The 14,709-nt window shown below is 46.2% G+C and overlaps 32 non-coding genes and 1 pseudogene across 32 annotated transcripts in view; all 33 read right to left on the bottom strand.

Annotated features, from left to right (window-relative positions):
• The window catches only part of LOC144070078 (5S ribosomal RNA), a 119-nt gene extending 96 nt beyond the window's left edge, over window positions 1–23 (bottom strand). The window contains exon 1 of the ribosomal RNA XR_013299022.1: window positions 1–23. This exon is cut by the window's left edge and continues 96 nt beyond it. This is a non-coding gene — a ribosomal RNA (5S ribosomal RNA).
• Window positions 24–339: 316 nt separating this feature from the next.
• LOC144069428 (5S ribosomal RNA) lies at window positions 340–458 on the bottom strand. Its single transcript, XR_013298488.1, has one exon. It is a non-coding gene; the product is annotated as a 5S ribosomal RNA (ribosomal RNA).
• Window positions 459–774: 316 nt separating this feature from the next.
• Window positions 775–893, bottom strand: LOC144069865 (5S ribosomal RNA). The gene has a single exon (XR_013298817.1). It is a non-coding gene; the product is annotated as a 5S ribosomal RNA (ribosomal RNA).
• A 316-nt stretch (window positions 894–1,209) lies between these two features.
• LOC144069447 (5S ribosomal RNA) lies at window positions 1,210–1,328 on the bottom strand. The gene has a single exon (XR_013298507.1). It is a non-coding gene; the product is annotated as a 5S ribosomal RNA (ribosomal RNA).
• A 316-nt stretch (window positions 1,329–1,644) lies between these two features.
• LOC144069528 (5S ribosomal RNA) lies at window positions 1,645–1,763 on the bottom strand. The gene has a single exon (XR_013298585.1). It is a non-coding gene; the product is annotated as a 5S ribosomal RNA (ribosomal RNA).
• A 316-nt stretch (window positions 1,764–2,079) lies between these two features.
• On the bottom strand, window positions 2,080–2,198 carry LOC144070271 (5S ribosomal RNA). Its single transcript, XR_013299206.1, has one exon. It is a non-coding gene; the product is annotated as a 5S ribosomal RNA (ribosomal RNA).
• A 616-nt stretch (window positions 2,199–2,814) lies between these two features.
• Window positions 2,815–2,933, bottom strand: LOC144069494 (5S ribosomal RNA). The gene has a single exon (XR_013298554.1). It is a non-coding gene; the product is annotated as a 5S ribosomal RNA (ribosomal RNA).
• A 316-nt stretch (window positions 2,934–3,249) lies between these two features.
• Window positions 3,250–3,368, bottom strand: LOC144070077 (5S ribosomal RNA). Its single transcript, XR_013299021.1, has one exon. It is a non-coding gene; the product is annotated as a 5S ribosomal RNA (ribosomal RNA).
• Window positions 3,369–3,684: 316 nt separating this feature from the next.
• Window positions 3,685–3,803, bottom strand: LOC144070028 (5S ribosomal RNA). Its single transcript, XR_013298974.1, has one exon. It is a non-coding gene; the product is annotated as a 5S ribosomal RNA (ribosomal RNA).
• Window positions 3,804–4,119: 316 nt separating this feature from the next.
• LOC144070239 (5S ribosomal RNA) lies at window positions 4,120–4,238 on the bottom strand. The gene has a single exon (XR_013299176.1). It is a non-coding gene; the product is annotated as a 5S ribosomal RNA (ribosomal RNA).
• A 316-nt stretch (window positions 4,239–4,554) lies between these two features.
• Window positions 4,555–4,673, bottom strand: LOC144069988 (5S ribosomal RNA). The gene has a single exon (XR_013298934.1). It is a non-coding gene; the product is annotated as a 5S ribosomal RNA (ribosomal RNA).
• A 316-nt stretch (window positions 4,674–4,989) lies between these two features.
• On the bottom strand, window positions 4,990–5,108 carry LOC144069584 (5S ribosomal RNA). The gene has a single exon (XR_013298638.1). It is a non-coding gene; the product is annotated as a 5S ribosomal RNA (ribosomal RNA).
• A 316-nt stretch (window positions 5,109–5,424) lies between these two features.
• Window positions 5,425–5,543, bottom strand: LOC144069887 (5S ribosomal RNA). Its single transcript, XR_013298838.1, has one exon. It is a non-coding gene; the product is annotated as a 5S ribosomal RNA (ribosomal RNA).
• A 316-nt stretch (window positions 5,544–5,859) lies between these two features.
• LOC144070092 (5S ribosomal RNA) lies at window positions 5,860–5,978 on the bottom strand. Its single transcript, XR_013299035.1, has one exon. It is a non-coding gene; the product is annotated as a 5S ribosomal RNA (ribosomal RNA).
• Window positions 5,979–6,294: 316 nt separating this feature from the next.
• LOC144070244 (5S ribosomal RNA) lies at window positions 6,295–6,413 on the bottom strand. The gene has a single exon (XR_013299181.1). It is a non-coding gene; the product is annotated as a 5S ribosomal RNA (ribosomal RNA).
• Window positions 6,414–6,729: 316 nt separating this feature from the next.
• Window positions 6,730–6,848, bottom strand: LOC144069615 (5S ribosomal RNA). Its single transcript, XR_013298665.1, has one exon. It is a non-coding gene; the product is annotated as a 5S ribosomal RNA (ribosomal RNA).
• A 316-nt stretch (window positions 6,849–7,164) lies between these two features.
• On the bottom strand, window positions 7,165–7,283 carry LOC144069570 (5S ribosomal RNA). Its single transcript, XR_013298624.1, has one exon. It is a non-coding gene; the product is annotated as a 5S ribosomal RNA (ribosomal RNA).
• Window positions 7,284–7,599: 316 nt separating this feature from the next.
• LOC144070214 (5S ribosomal RNA) lies at window positions 7,600–7,718 on the bottom strand. The gene has a single exon (XR_013299151.1). It is a non-coding gene; the product is annotated as a 5S ribosomal RNA (ribosomal RNA).
• Window positions 7,719–8,034: 316 nt separating this feature from the next.
• LOC144069513 (5S ribosomal RNA) lies at window positions 8,035–8,153 on the bottom strand. The gene has a single exon (XR_013298571.1). It is a non-coding gene; the product is annotated as a 5S ribosomal RNA (ribosomal RNA).
• Window positions 8,154–8,470: 317 nt separating this feature from the next.
• LOC144069510 (5S ribosomal RNA) lies at window positions 8,471–8,589 on the bottom strand. The gene has a single exon (XR_013298568.1). It is a non-coding gene; the product is annotated as a 5S ribosomal RNA (ribosomal RNA).
• A 616-nt stretch (window positions 8,590–9,205) lies between these two features.
• On the bottom strand, window positions 9,206–9,324 carry LOC144069493 (5S ribosomal RNA). Its single transcript, XR_013298553.1, has one exon. It is a non-coding gene; the product is annotated as a 5S ribosomal RNA (ribosomal RNA).
• Window positions 9,325–9,640: 316 nt separating this feature from the next.
• On the bottom strand, window positions 9,641–9,759 carry LOC144070076 (5S ribosomal RNA). Its single transcript, XR_013299020.1, has one exon. It is a non-coding gene; the product is annotated as a 5S ribosomal RNA (ribosomal RNA).
• A 316-nt stretch (window positions 9,760–10,075) lies between these two features.
• Window positions 10,076–10,194, bottom strand: LOC144070027 (5S ribosomal RNA). Its single transcript, XR_013298973.1, has one exon. It is a non-coding gene; the product is annotated as a 5S ribosomal RNA (ribosomal RNA).
• A 316-nt stretch (window positions 10,195–10,510) lies between these two features.
• Window positions 10,511–10,629, bottom strand: LOC144069694 (5S ribosomal RNA; annotated as a pseudogene).
• Window positions 10,630–10,945: 316 nt separating this feature from the next.
• LOC144070185 (5S ribosomal RNA) lies at window positions 10,946–11,064 on the bottom strand. Its single transcript, XR_013299123.1, has one exon. It is a non-coding gene; the product is annotated as a 5S ribosomal RNA (ribosomal RNA).
• A 316-nt stretch (window positions 11,065–11,380) lies between these two features.
• Window positions 11,381–11,499, bottom strand: LOC144069885 (5S ribosomal RNA). Its single transcript, XR_013298836.1, has one exon. It is a non-coding gene; the product is annotated as a 5S ribosomal RNA (ribosomal RNA).
• A 308-nt stretch (window positions 11,500–11,807) lies between these two features.
• Window positions 11,808–11,926, bottom strand: LOC144070075 (5S ribosomal RNA). The gene has a single exon (XR_013299019.1). It is a non-coding gene; the product is annotated as a 5S ribosomal RNA (ribosomal RNA).
• Window positions 11,927–12,242: 316 nt separating this feature from the next.
• LOC144070026 (5S ribosomal RNA) lies at window positions 12,243–12,361 on the bottom strand. Its single transcript, XR_013298972.1, has one exon. It is a non-coding gene; the product is annotated as a 5S ribosomal RNA (ribosomal RNA).
• Window positions 12,362–12,677: 316 nt separating this feature from the next.
• On the bottom strand, window positions 12,678–12,796 carry LOC144070175 (5S ribosomal RNA). The gene has a single exon (XR_013299113.1). It is a non-coding gene; the product is annotated as a 5S ribosomal RNA (ribosomal RNA).
• Window positions 12,797–13,112: 316 nt separating this feature from the next.
• Window positions 13,113–13,231, bottom strand: LOC144069583 (5S ribosomal RNA). Its single transcript, XR_013298637.1, has one exon. It is a non-coding gene; the product is annotated as a 5S ribosomal RNA (ribosomal RNA).
• A 316-nt stretch (window positions 13,232–13,547) lies between these two features.
• On the bottom strand, window positions 13,548–13,666 carry LOC144070184 (5S ribosomal RNA). The gene has a single exon (XR_013299122.1). It is a non-coding gene; the product is annotated as a 5S ribosomal RNA (ribosomal RNA).
• Window positions 13,667–13,982: 316 nt separating this feature from the next.
• LOC144069884 (5S ribosomal RNA) lies at window positions 13,983–14,101 on the bottom strand. The gene has a single exon (XR_013298835.1). It is a non-coding gene; the product is annotated as a 5S ribosomal RNA (ribosomal RNA).
• A 316-nt stretch (window positions 14,102–14,417) lies between these two features.
• Window positions 14,418–14,536, bottom strand: LOC144069522 (5S ribosomal RNA). Its single transcript, XR_013298580.1, has one exon. It is a non-coding gene; the product is annotated as a 5S ribosomal RNA (ribosomal RNA).
• Between the last annotated feature and the right edge of the window lie 173 nt (window positions 14,537–14,709).

The raw sequence follows: 14,709 nt of genomic DNA, 5'->3' as shown, positions 1-14,709 counted from the left end.
TTCAGGGTAGTATGGCCGTGAGCAAGATTGTCGCTGAACAAATCCCCTTTGGAAATCCGAACGGTCCATAGTCTTGCATGTGGATCGTGTATTTGGATATTTGGATCGGGTGTGGAGGGTGAGGGGTCCTCTTTGGGGAACCCTTCGTTATAGGAGTCGACTTTGTTGCCGCTTGCTCTTCTTTTGCTTTATTACTTCTACAACTACGGGAATGAAGATTATCAGAAGGAGAGCTTCAATAAAATGTTGTGAGATGTGCAGAGGAGGGAAGTCTTTCATGATTTAGGAGGTCAAAAGGAGATGAACATCCATGAAATGTCGAAAATGGTTTTGACAAGATGCTTACAGCACCTGGTATTCCCAAGCAGTCTCCCATCCAGGTACTAACCAGGCCCAAACCTGCTTAGCTTCCGAGATCAGACGAGATCGGGCGTTTTCAGGGTAGTATGGCCGTGAGCAACATTGTCGCTGAACAAATCCCCTTTGGAAATCCGAACGGTCCATAGTCTTGCATGTGGATCGTGTATTTGGATATTTGGATCGGGTGTGGAGGGTGAGGGGTCCTATTTGGAGAACCCTTCGTTAAAGGAGTCGACTTTGTTGCCGCTTGCTCTTCTTTTGCTTTATTACTTCTACAACTACCGGAATGAAGATTATCAGAAGTAGAGCTTCAATAAAATGTTGTGAGATGTGCAGAGGAGGGAAGTCTTTCATGATTTAGGAGGTCAAAAGGAGATTAACATCCATGAAATGTCGAAAATGGTTTTGACAAGATGCTTACAGCACCTGGTATTCCCAAGCGGTCTCCCATCCAGGTACTAACCAGGCCCAACCCTGCTTAGCTTCCGAGATCAGACGAGATCGGGCGTTTTCAGGGTAGTATGGCCGTGAGCAACATTATCGCTGAACAAATCCCCTTTGGAAATCCGAACGGTCCATAGTCTTGCATGTGGATCGTGTATTTGGATATTTGGATCGGGTGTGGAGGGTGAGGGGTCCTCTTTGGAGAACCCTTCGTTAAAGGAGTCGACTTTGTTGCCGCTTGCTCTTCTTTTGCTTTATTACTTCTACAACTACGGGAATGAAGATTATCAGAAGGAGAGCTTCAATAAAATGTTGTGAGATGTGCAGAGGCGGGAAGTCTTTCATGATTTAGGAGGTCAAAAGGAGATGAACATCCATGAAATGTCGAAAATGGTTTTGACAAGATGCTTACAGCACCTGGTATTCCCAAGCGGTCTCCCATCCAGGTACTAACCAGGCCCAACCCTGCTTAGCTTCCGAGATGAGACGAGATCGGGCGTTTTCAGGGTAGTATGGCCGTGAGCAACATTGTCGCTGAACAAATCCCCTTTGGAAATCCGAACGGTCCATAGTCTTGCATGTGGATCGTGTATTTGGATATTTGGATCCGGTGTGGAGGGAGAGTGGTCCTCTTTGGAGAACCCTTCGTTAAAGGAGTCGACTTTGTTGCCGCTTGCTCTTCTTTTGCTTTATTACTTCTACAACTACGGGAATGAAGATTTTCAGAAGGAGAGCTTCAATAAAATGTTGTGAGATGTGCAGAGGAGGGAAGTCTTTCATGATTTAGGAGGTCAAAAGGAGATGAACATCCATGAAATGTCGAAAATGGTTTTGACAAGATGCTTACAGCACCTGGTATTCCCAAGCGGTCTCCCATCCAGGTACTAACCAGGCCCAACCCTGCTTAGCTTCCGAGATCAGACGAGAGCGGGAGTTTTCTGGGTAGTATGGCCGTGAGCAACTTTGTCGCTGAACAAATCCCCTTTGGAAATCCGAACGGTCCATAGTCTTGCATGTGGATCGTGTATTTGGATATTTGGATCGGGTGTGGAGGGTGAGGGGTCCTCTTTGGAGAACCCTTCGTTATAGGAGTCGACTTTGTTGCCGCTTGCTCTTCTTTTGCTTTATTACTTCTACAACTACGGGAATGAAGATTATCAGAAGGAGAGCTTCAATAAAATGTTGTGAGATGTGCAGAGGAGGGAAGTCTTTCATGATTTAGGAGGTCAAAAGGAGATGAACATCCATGAAATGTCGAAAATGGTTTTGACAAGATGCTTACAGCACCTGGTATTCCCAAGCAGTCTCCCATCCAGGTACTAACCAGGCCCAACCCTGCTTAGCTTCCGAGAACAGACGAGATCGGGCGTTTTCAGGGTAGTATGGCCGTGAGCAACATTGTCGCTGAACAAATCCCCTTTGGAAATCTGAACGGTCCATAGTCTTGCATGTGGATCGTGTATTTGGATATTTGGATCGGGTGTGGAGGGTGAGGGGTCCTCTTTGGAGAACCCTTCGTTATAGGAGTCGACTTTGTTGCCGCTTGCTCTTCTTTTGCTTTATTACTTCTACAACTACGGGAATGAAGATTATCAGAAGGAGAGCTTCAATAAAATGTTGTGAGATGTGCAGAGGAGGGAAGTCTTTCATGATTTGGGAGGTCAAAAGGAGATGAACATCCCTGAAATGTCGAAAATGGTTTTGACAAGATGCTTACAGCACCTGGTATTCCCAAGCGGTCTCCCGTCCAGGTACTAACCAGGCCCAACATTTGGATCCGGTGTGGAGGGTGAGGGGTCCTCTTTGGAGAACCCTTCGTTAAAGGAGTTGACTTTGTTGCCGCTTGCTCTTCTTTTGCTTTATTACTTCTACAACTATGGGAATGAAGATTATCAGAAGGAGAGCTTCAATAAAATGTTGTGAGATGTGCAGAGGAGGGAAGTCTTTCATGATTTGGGAGGTCAAAAGGAGATGAACATCCATGAAATGTCGAAAATGGTTTTGACAAGATGCTTACAGCACCTGGTGTTCCCAAGCAGTCTCCCATCCAGGTACTAACCAGGCCCAACCCTGCTTAGCTTCCGGGATCAGACGAGATCGGGCGTTTTCAGGGTAGTATGGCCGTGAGCAACATTGTCGCTGAACAAATCCGCTTTGGAAATCCGAACGGTCCATAGTCTTGCATGTGGATCGTGTATTTGGATATTTGGATCCGGTGTGGAGGGTGAGGGGTCCTCTTTGGAGAACCCTTCGTTAAAGGAGTCGACTTTGTTGCCGCTTGCTCTTCTTTTGCTTTATTACTTCTACAACTACGGGAATGAAGATTATCAGAAGGAGAGCTTCAATAAAATGTTGTGAGATGTGCAGAGGAGGGAAGTCTTTCATGATTTAGGAGGTCAAAAGGAGATGAACATCCATGAAATGTCGAAAATGGTTTTGACAAGATGCTTACAGCACCTGGTATTCCCAAGCGGTCTCCCATCCAGGTACTAACCAGGCCCAACCCTGCGTAACTTCCGAGATCAGACGAGATCGGGCGTTTTCAGGGTAGTATGGCCGTGAGCAAGATTGTCGCTGAACAAATCCCCTTTGGAAATCCGAACGGTCCATAGTCTTGCATGTGGATCGTGTATTTGGATATTTGGATCGGGTGTGGAGGGTGAGGGGTCCTCTTTGGGGAACCCTTCGTTATAGGAGTCGACTTTGTTGCCGCTTGCTCTTCTTTTGCTTTATTACTTCTACAACTACGGGAATGAAGATTATCAGAAGGAGAGCTTCAATAAAATGTTGTGAGATGTGCAGAGGAGGGAAGTCTTTCATGATTTAGGAGGTCAAAAGGAGATGAACATCCATGAAATGTCGAAAATGGTTTTGACAAGATGCTTACAGCACCTGGTATTCCCAAGCAGTCTCCCATCCAGGTACTAACCAGGCCCAACCCTGCTTAGCTTCCGAGATCAGACGAGATCGGGCGTTTTCAGGGTAGTATGGCCGTGAGCAACATTGTCGCTGAACAAATCCCCTTTGGAAATCCGAACGGTCCATAGTCTTGCATGTGGATCGTGTATTTGGATATTTGGATCCGGTGTGGAGGGTGAGTGGTCCTCTTTGGAGAACCCTTCGTTAAAGGAGTCGACTTTGTTGCCGCTTGCTCTTCTTTTGCTTTATTACTTCTACAACTACCGGAATGAAGATTATCAGAAGTAGAGCTTCAATAAAATGTTGTGAGATGTGCAGAGGAGGGAAGTCTTTCATGATTTAGGAGGTCAAAAGGAGATTAACATCCATGAAATGTCGAAAATGGTTTTGACAAGATGCTTACAGCACCTGGTATTCCCAAGCGGTCTCCCATCCAGGTACTAACCAGGCCCAACCCTGCATAGCTTCCGAGATCAAACGAGATCGGGCGTTTTCAGGGTAGTATGGCCGTGAGCAACATTGTCGCTGAACAAATCCCCTTTGGAAATCCGAACGGTCCATAGTCTTGCATGTGGATCGTGTATTTGGATATTTGGATCGGGTGTGGAGGGTGAGGGGTCCTCTTTGGAGAACCCTTCGTTAAAGGAGTCGACTTTGTTGCCGCTTGCTCTTCTTTTGCTTTATTACTTCTACAACTACGGGAATGAAGATTATCAGAAGGAGAGCTTCAATAAAATGTTGTGAGATGTGCAGAGGAGGGAAGTCTTTCATGATTTAGGAGGTCAAAAGGAGATGAACATCCATGAAATGTCGAAAATGGTTTTGACAAGATGCTTACAGCACCTGGTATTCCCAAGAAGTCTCCCATCCAGGTACTAACCAGGCCCAACCCTGCTTAGCTTCCGAGATCAGACGAGATCGGGCGTTTTCAGGGTAGTATGGCCGTGAGCAACATTGTCGCTGAACAAATCCCCTTTGGAAATCCGAACGGTCCATAGTCTTGCATGTGGATCGTGTATTTGGATATTTGGATCCGGTGTGGAGGGTGAGGGGTCCTCTTCGGAGAACCCTTCGTTAAAGGAGTCGACTTTGTTGCCGCTTGCTCTTCTTTTGCTTTATTACTTCTACAACTACGGGAATGAAGATTATCAGAAGGAGAGCTTCAATAAAATGTTGTGAGATGTGCAGAGGAGGGAAGTCTTTCATGATTTGGGAGGTCAAAAGGAGATGAACATCCATGAAATGTCGAAAATGGTTTTGACAAGATGCTTAGAGCACCTGGTATTCCCAAGCGGTCTCCCATCCAGGCACTAACCAGGCCCAACCCTGCTTAGCTTCCGAGATCAGACGAGATCGGGCGTTTTCAGGGTAGTATGGCCGTGAGCAACATTGTCGCTGAACAAATCCTTTTTGGAAATCCGAACGGTCCATAGTCTTGCATGTGGATCGTGTATTTGGATATTTGGATCGGGTGTGGAGGGTGAGGGGTCCTCTTTGGAGAACCCTTCGTTAAAGGAGTCGACTTTGTTGCCGCTTGCTCTTCTTTTGCTTTATTACTTCTACAACTATGGGAATGAAGATTATCAGAAGGAGAGCTTCAATAAAATGTTGTGAGATGAGGAGAGGAGGGAAGTCTTTCATGATTTAGGAGGTCAAAAGGAGATGAACATCCATGAAATGTCGAAAATGGTTTTGACAAGATGCTTACAGCACCTGGTATTCCCAAGCGGTCTCCCATCCAGGTACTAACCAGGCCCAACCCTGCTTAGCTTCCGAGATCAGACGAGATCGGGCGCTTTCAGGGAAGTATGGCCGTGAGCAACATTGTCGCTGAACAAATCCCCTTTGGAAATCCGAATGGTCCATAGTCTTGCATGTGGATCGTGTATTTGGATATTTGGATCTGGTGTGGAGGGTGAGTGGTCCTCTTTGGAGAACCCTTCGTTAAAGGAGTCGACTTTGTTGCCGCTTGCTCTTCTTTTGCTTTATTACTTCTACAACTACGCGAATGAAGATTATCAGAAGGAGAGCTTCAATAAAATGTTGTGAGATGAGGAGAGGAGGGAAGTCTTTCATGATATAGGAGGTCAAAAGGAGATGAACATCCATGAAATGTCGAAAATGGTTTTGACAAGATGCTTACAGCACCTGGTATTCCCAAGCAGTCTCCCATCCAGGTACTAACCAGGCCCAACCCTGCTTAGCTTCCGAGATCAGACGAGATCGGGCGTTTTCAGGGAAGTATGGCCGTGAGCAACATTGTCGCTGAACAAATCCCCTTTGGAAATCCGAACGGTCCATAGTCTTGCATGTGGATCGTGTATTTGGATATTTGGATCTGGTGTGGAGGGTGAGTGGTCCTCTTTGGAGAACCCTTCGTTAAAGGAGTCGACTTTGTTGCCGCTTGCTCTTCTTTTGCTTTATTACTTCTACAACTACGCGAATGAAGATTATCAGAAGGAGAGCTTCAATAAAATGTTGTGAGATGTGCAGAGGAGGGAAGTCTTTCATGATTTAGGAGGTCAAAAGGAGATGAACATCCATGAAATGTCGAAAATGGTTTTGACAAGATGCTTACAGCACCTGGTATTCCCAAACGGTCTCCCATCCAGGTACTAACCAGGCCCAACCCTGCGTAGCTTCCGAGATCAGACGAGATCGGGCGTTTTCAGGGTAGTATGGCCGTGAGCAACATTGTCGCTGAACAAATCCCCTTTGGAAATCCGAACGGTCCATAGTCTTGCATGTGGATCGTGTATTTGGATATTTGGATCGGGTGTGGAGGGTGAGGGGTCCTCTTTGGAGAACCCTTCGTTAAAGGAGTCGACTTTGTTGCCGCTTGCTCATCTTTTGCTTTATTACTTCTACAACTACGGGAATGAAGATTATCAGAAGGAGAGTTTCAATAAAATGTTGTGAGATGTGCAGAGGAGGGAAGTCTTTCATGATTTAGGAGGTCAAAAGGAGATGAACATCCATGAAATGTCGAAAATGGTTTTGACAAGATGCTTACAGCACCTGGTATTCCCAAGCAGTCTCCCATCCAGGTACTAACCAGGCCCAACCCTGATAAGCTTCCGAGATCAGACGAGATCGGGCGTTTTCAGGGTAGTATGGCCGTGAGCAACACTGTCGCTGAACAAATCCCCTTTGGAAATCCGAACGGTCCATAGTCTTGCATGTGGATCGTGTATTTGGATATTTGGATCGGGTGTGGAGGGTGAGGGGTCCTCTTTGGAGAACCCTTCGTTAAAGGAGTCGACTTTGTTGCCGCTTGCTCTTCTTTTGCTTTATTACTTCTACAACTACGGGAATGAAGATTATCAGAAGGAGAGCTTCAATAAAATGTTGTGAGATGTGCAGAGGAGGGAAGTCTTTCATGATTTAGGAGGTCAAAAGGAGATGAACATCCATGAAATGTCGAAAATGGTTTTGACAAGATGCTTACAGCACCTGGTATTCCCAAGCGGTGTCCCATCCAGGTACTAACCAGGCCCAACCCTGCTTAGCTTCCGAGATCAGACCAGATCGGGCGTTTTCAGGGTAGTATGGCCGTGAGTAACATTGACGCTGAACAAATCCCCTTTGGAAATCCGAACGGTCCATAGTCTTGCATGTGGATCATGTATTTGGATATTTGGATCCGGTGTGGAGGGTGAGGGGTCCTCTTTGGAGAACCCTTCGTTAAAGGAGTCGACTTTGTTGCCGCTTGCTCTTCTTTTGCTTTATTACTTCTACAACTACGGGAATGAAGATTATCAGAAGGAGAGCTTCAATAAAATGTTGTGAGATGTGCAGAGGAGGGAAGTCTTTCATGATTTAGGAGGTCAAAAGGAGATGAACATCCATGAAATGTCGAAAATGGTTTTGACAATATGCTTACAGTACCTGGTATTCCCAAGCGGTCTCCCATCCAGGTACTAACCAGGCCCAACCCTGCTTAGCGTCCGAGATCAGACGAGATCGGGCGTTTTCAGGGTAGTATGGCCGTGAGCAACATTGTCGCTGAACAAATCCCCTTTGGAAATCCGAACGGTCCATAGTCTTGCATGTGGATCGTGTATTTGGATATTTGGATCGGGTGTGGAGGGTGAGGGGTCCTCTTTGGAGAACCCTTCGTTAAAGGAGTCGACTTTGTTGCCGCTTGCTCTTCTTTTGCTTTATTACTTCTACAACTACGGGAATGAAGATTATCAGAAGGAGAGCTTCAATAAAATGTTGTGAGATGTGCAGAGGAGGGAAGTCTTTCATGATTTAGGTTGTCAAAAGGAGATGAACATCCATGAAATGTCGAAAATGGTTTTGACAAGATGCTTACAGCAGCTGGTATTCCCAAGCGGTCTCCCATCCAGGTACTAACCAGGCCCAACCCTGCTTAGCTTCCGAGATCAGACGAGATCGGGCGTTTTCAGGGTAGTATGGCCGTGAGAAACATTGCCGCTGAACAAATCCCCTTTGGAAATCCGAACGGTCCATATCTCTTGCATGTGGATCGTGTATTTGGATATTTGGATCGGGTGTGGAGGGTGAGGGGTCCTCTTTGAAGAACCCTTCGTTAAAGGAGTCGACTTTGTTGCCGCTTGCTCTTCTTTTGCTTTATTACTTCTACAACTACGGGAATGAAGATTATCAGAAGGAGAGCTTCAATAAAATGTTGTGAGATGTGCAGAGGAGGGAAGTCTTTCATGATTTAGGAGGTCAAAAGGAGATGAACATCCATGAAATGTCGAAAATGGTTTTGACAAGATGCTTACAGCACCTGGTATTCCCAAGCAGTCTCCCATCCAGGTGCTAACCAGGCCCAACCCTGCTTAGCTTCCGAGATCAGACGAGATCGGGCGTTTTCAGGGTAGTATGGCCGTGAGCAACATTGTCGCTGAACAAATCCCCTTTGGAAATCCGAACGGTCCATAGTCTTGCATGTGGATCGTGTATTTGGATATTTGGATCGGGTGTGGAGGGTGAGGGGTCCTCTTTGGAGAACCCTTCGTTATAGGAGTCGACTTTGTTGCCGCTTGCTCTTCTTTTGCTTTATTACTTCTACAACTACGGGAATGAAGATTATCAGAAGGAGAGCTTCAATAAAATGTTGTGAGATGTGCAGAGGAGGGAAGTCTTTCATGATTTGGGAGGTCAAAAGGAGATGAACATCCCTGAAATGTCGAAAATGGTTTTGACAAGATGCTTACAGCACCTGGTATTCCCAAGCGGTCTCCCGTCCAGGTACTAACCAGGCCCAACATTTGGATCCGGTGTGGAGGGTGAGGGGTCCTCTTTGGAGAACCCTTCGTTAAAGGAGTTGACTTTGTTGCCGCTTGCTCTTCTTTTGCTTTATTACTTCTACAACTATGGGAATGAAGATTATCAGAAGGAGAGCTTCAATAAAATGTTGTGAGATGTGCAGAGGAGGGAAGTCTTTCATGATTTGGGAGGTCAAAAGGAGATGAACATCCATGAAATGTCGAAAATGGTTTTGACAAGATGCTTACAGCACCTGGTGTTCCCAAGCAGTCTCCCATCCAGGTACTAACCAGGCCCAACCCTGCTTAGCTTCCGGGATCAGACGAGATCGGGCGTTTTCAGGGTAGTATGGCCGTGAGCAACATTGTCGCTGAACAAATCCGCTTTGGAAATCCGAATGGTCCATAGTCTTGCATGTGGATCGTGTATTTGGATATTTGGATCCGGTGTGGAGGGTGAGGGGTCCTCTTTGGAGAACCCTTCGTTAAAGGAGTCGACTTTGTTGCCGCTTGCTCTTCTTTTGCTTTATTACTTCTACAACTACGGGAATGAAGATTATCAGAAGGAGAGCTTCAATAAAATGTTGTGAGATGTGCAGAGGAGGGAAGTCTTTCATGATTTAGGAGGTCAAAAGGAGATGAACATCCATGAAATGTCGAAAATGGTTTTGACAAGATGCTTACAGCACCTGGTATTCCCAAGCGGTCTCCCATCCAGGTACTAACCAGGCCCAACCCTGCGTAACTTCCGAGATCAGACGAGATCGGGCGTTTTCAGGGTAGTATGGCCGTGAGCAAGATTGTCGCTGAACAAATCCCCTTTGGAAATCCGAACGGTCCATAGTCTTGCATGTGGATCGTGTATTTGGATATTTGGATCGGGTGTGGAGGGTGAGGGGTCCTCTTTGGGGAACCCTTCGTTATAGGAGTCGACTTTGTTGCCGCTTGCTCTTCTTTTGCTTTATTACTTCTACAACTACGGGAATGAAGATTATCAGAAGGAGAGCTTCAATAAAATGTTGTGAGATGTGCAGAGGAGGGAAGTCTTTCATGATTTAGGAGGTCAAAAGGAGATGAACATCCATGAAATGTCGAAAATGGTTTTGACAAGATGCTTACAGCACCTGGTATTCCCAAGCAGTCTCCCATCCAGGTACTAACCAGGCCCAACCCTGCTTAGCTTCCGAGATCAGACGAGATCGGGCGTTTTCAGGGTAGTATGGCCGTGAGCAACATTATCGCTGAACAAATCCCCTTTGGAAATCCGAACGGTCCATAGTCTTGCATGTGGATCGTGTATTTGGATATTTGGATCGGGTGTGGAGGGTGAGGGGTCCTCTTTGGAGAACCCTTCGTTAAAGGAGTCGACTTTGTTGCCGCTTGCTCTTCTTTTGCTTTATTACTTCTACAACTACGGGAATGAAGATTATCAGAAGGAGAGCTTCAATAAAATGTTGTGAGATGTGCAGAGGAGGGAAGTCTTTCATGATTTGGGAGGTCAAAAGGAGATGAACATCCATGAAATGTCGAAAATGGTTTTGACAAGATGCTTAGAGCACCTGGTATTCCCAAGCAGTCTCCCATCCAGGCACTAACCAGGCCCAACCCTGCTTAGCTTCCGAGATCAGACGAGATCGGGCGTTTTCAGGGTAGTATGGCCGTGAGCAACATTGTCGCTGAACAAATCCGCTTTGGAAATCCGAACGGTCCATAGTCTTGCATGTGGATCGTGTATTTGGATATTTGGATCGGGTGTGGAGGGTGAGGGGTCCTCTTTGGAGAACCCTTCGTTATAGGAGTCGACTTTGTTGCCGCTTGCTCTTCTTTTGCTTTATTACTTCTACAACTACGGGAATGAAGATTATCAGAAGGAGAGATTCAATAAAATGTTGTGAGATGTGCAGAGGAGGGAAGTCTTTCATGATTTAGGTTGTCAAAAGGAGATGAACATCCATGAAATGTCGAAAATGGTTTTGACAAGATGCTTACAGCACCTGGTATTCCCAAGCGGTCTCCCATCCAGGTACTAACCAGGCCCAACCCTGCTTAGCTTCCGGGATCAGACGAGATCGGGCGTTTTCAGGGTAGTATGGCCGTGAGCAATATTGTCGCTGAACAAATCCCCTTTGGAAATCCGAACGGTCCATAGTCTTGCATGTGGATCGTGTATTTGGATATTTGGATCCGGTGTGGAGGGTGAGTGGTCCTCTTTGGAGAACCCTTCGTTAAAGGAGTCGACTTTGTTGCCGCTTGCTCTTCTTTTGCTTTATTACTTCTACAACTATGGGAATGAAGATTATCAGAAGGAGAGCTTCAATAAAATGTTGTGAGATGAGGAGAGGAGGGAAGTCTTTCATGATTTAGGAGGTCAAAAGGAGATGAACATCCATGAAATGTCGAAAATGGTTTTGACAAGATGCTTACAGCACCTGGTATTCCCAAGCGGTCTCCCATCCAGGTACTAACCAGGCCCAACCCTGCTTAGCTTCCGAGATCAGACGAGATCGGGCGCTTTCAGGGAAGTATGGCCGTGAGCAACATTGTCGCTGAACAAATCCCCTTTGGAAATCCGAATGGTCCATAGTCTTGCATGTGGATCGTGTATTTGGATCTGGTGTGGAGGGTGAGTGGTCCTCTTTGGAGAACCCTTCGTTAAAGGAGTCGACTTTGTTGCCGCTTGCTCTTCTTTTGCTTTATTACTTCTACAACTACGCGAATGAAGATTATCAGAAGGAGAGCTTCAATAAAATGTTGTGAGATGTGCAGAGGAGGGAAGTCTTTCATGATTTAGGAGGTCAAAAGGAGATGAACATCCATGAAATGTCGAAAATGGTTTTGACAAGATGCTTACAGCACCTGGTATTCCCAAGCGGTCTCCCATCCAGGTACTAACCAGGCCCAACCCTGCGTAACTTCCGAGATCAGACGAGATCGGGCGTTTTCAGGGTAGTATGGCCGTGAGCAAGATTGTCGCTGAACAAATCCCCTTTGGAAATCCGAACGGTCCATAGTCTTGCATGTGGATCGTGTATTTGGATATTTGGATCGGGTGTGGAGGGTGAGGGGTCCTCTTTGGGGAACCCTTCGTTATAGGAGTCGACTTTGTTGCCGCTTGCTCTTCTTTTGCTTTATTACTTCTACAACTACGGGAATGAAGATTATCAGAAGGAGAGCTTCAATAAAATGTTGTGAGATGTGCAGAGGAGGGAAGTCTTTCATGATTTAGGAGGTCAAAAGGAGATGAACATCCATGAAATGTCGAAAATGGTTTTGACAAGATGCTTACAGCACCTGGTATTCCCAAGCAGTCTCCCATCCAGGTACTAACCAGGCCCAACCCTGCTTAGCTTCCGAGATCAGACGAGATCGGGCGTTTTCAGGGTAGTATGGCCGTGAGCAACATTATCGCTGAACAAATCCCCTTTGGAAATCCGAACGGTCCATAGTCTTGCATGTGGATCGTGTATTTGGATATTTGGATCCGGTGTGGAGGGTGAGTGGTCCTCTTTGGAGAACCCTTCGTTAAAGGAGTCGACTTTGTTGCCGCTTGCTCTTCTTTTGCTTTATTACTTCTACAACTACCGGAATGAAGATTATCAGAAGTAGAGCTTCAATAAAATGTTGTGAGATGTGCAGAGGAGGGAAGTCTTTCATGATTTAGGAGGTCAAAAGGAGATTAACATCCATGAAATGTCGAAAATGGTTTTGACAAGATGCTTACAGCACCTGGTATTCCCAAGCGGTCTCCCATCCAGGTACTAACCAGGCCCAACCCTGCATAGCTTCCGAGATCAGACGAGATCGGGCGTTTTCAGGGTAGTATGGCCGTGAGCAACATTGTCGCTGAACAAATCCCCTTTGGAAATCCGAACGGTCCATAGTCTTGCATGTGGATCGTGTATTTGGATATTTGGATCGGGTGTGGAGGGTGAGGGGTCCTCTTTGGAGAACCCTTCGTTAAAGGAGTCGACTTTGTTGCCGCTTGCTCTTCTTTTGCTTTATTACTTCTACAACTACGGGAATGAAGATTATCAGAAGGAGAGCTTCAATAAAATGTTGTGAGATGTGCAGAGGAGGGAAGTCTTTCATGATTTGGGAGGTCAAAAGGAGATGAACATCCATGAAATGTCGAAAATGGTTTTGACAAGATGCTTAGAGCACCTGGTATTCCCAAGCGGTCTCCCATCCAGGCACTAACCAGGCCCAACCCTGCTTAGCTTCCGAGATCAGACGAGATCGGGCGTTTTCAGGGTAGTATGGCCGTGAGCAACATTGTCGCTGAACAAATCCGCTTTGGAAATCCGAACGGTCCATAGTCTTGCATGTGGATCGTGTATTTGGATATTTGGATCGGGTGTGGAGGGTGAGGGGTCCTCTTTGGAGAACCCTTCGTTATAGGAGTCGACTTTGTTGCCGCTTGCTCTTCTTTTGCTTTATTACTTCTACAACTACGGGAATGAAGATTATCAGAAGGAGAGATTCAATAAAATGTTGTGAGATGTGCAGAGGAGGGAAGTCTTTCATGATTTAGGTTGTCAAAAGGAGATGAACATCCATGAAATGTCGAAAATGGTTTTGACAAGATGCTTACAGCACCTGGTATTCCCAAGCGGTCTCCCATCCAGGTACTAACCAGGCCCAACCCTGCTTAGCTTCCGGGATCAGACGAGATCGGGCGTTTTCAGGGTAGTATGGCCGTGAGCAATATTGTCGCTGAACAAATCCCCTTTGGAAATCCGAACGGTCCATAGTCTTGCATGTGGATCGTGTATTTGGATATTTGGATCCGGTGTGGAGGGTGAGTGGTCCTCTTTGGAGAACCCTTCGTTAAAGGAGTCGACTTTGTTGCCGCTTGCTCTTCTTTTGCTTTATTACTTCTACAACTATGGGAATGAAGATTATCAGAAGGAGAGCTTCAATAAAATGTTGTGAGATGAGGAGAGGAGGGAAGTCTTTCATGATTTAGGAGGTCAAAAGGAGATGAACATCCATGAAATGTCGAAAATGGTTTTGACAAGATGCTTACAGCACCTGGTATTCCCAAGCGGTCTCCCATCCAGGTACTAACCAGGCCCAACCCTGCTTAGCTTCCGAGATCAGACGAGATCGGGCGCTTTCAGGGAAGTATGGCCGTGAGCAACATTGTCGCTGAACAAATCCCCTTTGGAAATCCGAATGGTCCATAGTCTTGCATGTGGATCGTGTATTTGGATATTTGGATCTGGTGTGGAGGGTGAGTGGTCCTCTTTGGAGAACCCTTCGTTAAAGGAGTCGACTTTGTTGCCGCTTGCTCTTCTTTTGCTTTATTACTTCTACAACTACGCGAATGAAGATTATCAGAAGGAGAGCTTCAATAAAATGTTGTGAGATGTGCAGAGGAGGGAAGTCTTTCATGATTTAGGAGGTCAAAAGGAGATGAACATCCATGAAATGTCGAAAATGGTTTTGACAAGATGCTTACAGCACCTGGTATTCCCAAGCAGTCTCCCATCCAGGTACTAACCAGGCCCAACCCTGCGTAGCTTCCGAGATCAGACGTGATCGGGCGTTTTCAGGGTAGTATGGCCGTGAGCAACATTTTTGCTGAACAAATCCCCTTTGGAAATCCGAACGGTCCATAGTCTTGCATGTGGATCGTGTATTTGGATATTTGGATCGGGTGTGGAGGGTGAGGGGTCCTCTTTGGAGAACCCTTCGTTAAAGGAGTCGACTTTGTTGCCGCTTGCTCTTCTTTTGCTTTATTACT

The sequence above is a fragment of the Stigmatopora argus genome, chromosome 24 (assembly GCF_051989625.1).
Source record: "Stigmatopora argus isolate UIUO_Sarg chromosome 24, RoL_Sarg_1.0, whole genome shotgun sequence".
In the NCBI taxonomy this organism is placed as follows: domain Eukaryota; kingdom Metazoa; phylum Chordata; class Actinopteri; order Syngnathiformes; family Syngnathidae; genus Stigmatopora; species Stigmatopora argus.
The sequence above is the reverse complement of the archived record's forward strand: the minus strand, read 5'-3'. Positions and strand labels throughout refer to the sequence as shown.